Below are 3,303 nucleotides of genomic sequence, written 5' to 3' on the forward strand. Positions count from 1 at the left end.
AGGGAGGAGGGGTGGCAGGCAGCCTCTTTCCCTCCCTTACACTGTATGCAAACTATCTGCCCCAGGGCAGGTGTAGCACTCACATCCATAATTCCAACATTGGACCATGAATCAATCATAACTCTAGAAGCCTGCCCCATGGCTGCATGAGGCTTTGGGGGGACATCCAGACACATGTGCTGCTGAGCTATATCCCTGGCCCTCAACTGTATATTTTTAAAAAGTGAATTTATATGTACTATACAGTCATACACTGCATAGTGACATTTCAGTCAGTGATGGACCACATATACCATGGAGGTTCCACAAGATTATATGGCCTAATGACATTGTAGCCTTCTTGGCTTGTATTTACACTCTATGATGGTCAAACAATGACAAAACTGCCTACTGCTGCATTTCTCAGAATGTGTCCCTGTTGTTAAGATGTGCCTGACTGTATCTTACTAAAATTGTTATTAAAAAAAAGAAGAGGGGCTGACTTGGTAATTTAGCTGCACCTTCCAAGCAGTGGGCCCAGATGTGAACCAGGATTTGTGAATTCTGGCCTGGAGTCATTTACAAAGAGATCCTGTCCAAGAGGACTTCCTGCGTGTGTAATGGGATCCAACAAAGAGCCTCTGTGTGGAGACGGCTGCCCCGTGCCAGGGTGAGCAAGAAGCAACCAGCAGAAGTACAGCCTATGCCCCCGGCTTCTCCCAGGGAAGAGCAATCAGAGAACTTCCTGGTCAGCACATTCAACTAACCAGGAAACAAGCACCATCTTTGAATCATTTAATAAGTTTGGAGAAACTCCAAGCCCGGAATGACCAGAAGTCCCAGAAAGTTGAGGCCAGGAGTCAGGGAGTTGTTGATGGAGGAAAATGAGAAGGAATCAACCATGACACACATCCCTAACTGCAGGCTCTGCCTTAAGCCGACCATGCTGAGGGAAGGAAGATATCTTATGTTTACTTAAATTTAGTTGCTCTTATGATCACATTGGACTAAACATACTAATTTCTAAAAGGAGTTTTTTTCGGCCAGTTGTGGTGGTGCACGCCTGTAATCCCAGCACTCGGGAGGCTGAAGCAGGAGGATCCTTGTGAGTTTCAGACCAGCCTGGGCTACAAGGTGAGCTCAAGGCCAGGCTGAACTGCATAGCAAGACCCTGCCTCAAAAAGACAAAAAAAGAGTCCCTATTTCTCCACAGCCTCACCAGCATTTGTTATTGGTTGATTTCCTAATGCTAGCCATTCTTACTGGGGTAAGATGAAATCTCAATGTTGTTTTAATTTGCATTTCTAGAATGACTAATGATATTGAACATTTTCTCATGTATTTATTTGCTATTTGTTATGCTTTATCTGAGAAGTGTATATTCATCTCAGATGCCCATTTTAGGACTGTGTCTTTGCATTTGGAAGATCTGAAAACATCATATCACAGTGATATATGTGCACCCATGTTTATAGCAGCACAATTTGTAATAGCTAAAACATGGAAGCAACCCAAATGTCCATCCACTGAGGATTGGATAAAAAAAAATGTGGTATTTTTATACAATGGAATATTACTCAGCTATAAAGAAAGATAAACTTGAGGCTTTTATAGGTAAATGGTCACAACTAGAGACCATACTCATAAGTGAAATAAATCAGACCTGCATGTGTAAGCAACATATTGTCTCACTAGTGTAAGAACCTGAAAGAGTGAATAAAAATTAGGAGGTATGATAAACATTGTGAAACAAAAGGAAACTGCTGAAAAGTAAAGAGCAACTGGGATGAGGGAAAAGAGGAAAGAAAGAAGGGGAAAATTATGTTTATATATATATATAGGATAGCTAACATAGTTGTACTACTGACTTCTATTGGTTTATTGAAAGGAACAGTCGATGATTAATCATTTGATACATCTTGCATGTCTATATTTGTTTTCCTGAGTAACCACTTTGAAGTTATCAATATGTAATACAACAACCATGGTTAATTCCCTGTCACCTTGTCTGTAATTCAGTATTGCTTGTACTCTTCCTGTACTACATTGTAAATGGTAGTCTGTTTGTTAATATGTTTCTGTTCTTTTACTTTTAAAATAAACAAACAAACAAAAAACCAAAAACAAAACAAAACAAAAGACAAAAAAAAAAAAAAGAACGGGTCCTATGGGACATCTGGTTCCCACTATTCAACATGGAAGTCACTGCAATAAATAACTCCAGAGAATAATAAGTGCAACTGAAGTGGATGAGAAGCACCCAGACCCTCCCCCAGGACCAGCAGAGGGGGGCGTGCCTTATTGGTGGCTGCAGCAACCCTCACCCTCACTTCTCTTTCTCCCCAACCCCACTGGTCTCGGACAACACGCCTTGGTGTCCTCTGTAGTTATTAAGTGGCCACTGTCCTCCAGGTCCCTTCCATACGAGTACAGCTCTGCTGTCAGCTGTGTGCCCCTCCCCTACTCCTCCTACTTCAGATGCTGCTGCTGCCTCTTTGAAAAAGGAGAAGGGGACTTGAAAGTGGCTAAGATCAAGGAGGGAGAAATCTGAGCCTATTATTAGTGTCCCCGATGTCCCCAAACTTTAATTAGCTGTGATGAGCACAGCTTTTTTTTTTTTTTTTGTATTTTTGAGCAAGGTCTTGCTATGCAGTTCAAGCTGGCCTTGCACTCACTTTGTAGCCCAGGCTGGCCTCGAACTCACAATGATCCTTCTGCCTCAGCCTCCCGAGTGCTGGGATTACAGGCATGCGCCACCACGCCTGGCTGAACATAGCTTTTTGAAAGACTCTCTGGTTTCATCTATCATTTTCCCCAAAGATATCAATCAAACATTTCTTGTTGCCCTGCCCTCTCACCAAATCACTGCCCAGTCAGCTCAGCTGCCCTGGAGCCCTGCACCCGCTTGGCCCAATCGAAATCCTGTGCTTGGACCAATCAGCAGGTTCCAATTTGAACCAAGCAGGGGCCTGCCCTTGGACTGACCACAGGCCTGCAGCTACTCTGTCAGCTGGACTCCCCTCACACTTCCTGTCATGGTCCAGGAAGTCTCTAGTGTACTCATGCTATAAGCTTCAGCCCAGGTCCTGGAATAAAGCATTGGTGGTCCTGCAAACCTGCTCCTGATTTATTCCTTGTGTAGTATGGGCTCTGAAGGTTCTGTAAATCTACTTATCCTTATCCTGATTCTTATCCTGATTCTTATCCTGAGTAGTTTGGCCATAGTGGTTGTGTCAAAAGAAAGATTAATAAACACTAGGAGCTATTAGTCCTGAAGGGCTCCAAAGACCAGCCGCCAGTGAAGATGAGCAGCAGGGCCCAGCC

This window comes from Chinchilla lanigera, unplaced genomic scaffold (genome assembly GCF_000276665.1).
Source record: "Chinchilla lanigera isolate Chin_1 unplaced genomic scaffold, ChiLan1.0 scaffold00025, whole genome shotgun sequence".
NCBI lineage: Eukaryota > Metazoa > Chordata > Mammalia > Rodentia > Chinchillidae > Chinchilla > Chinchilla lanigera.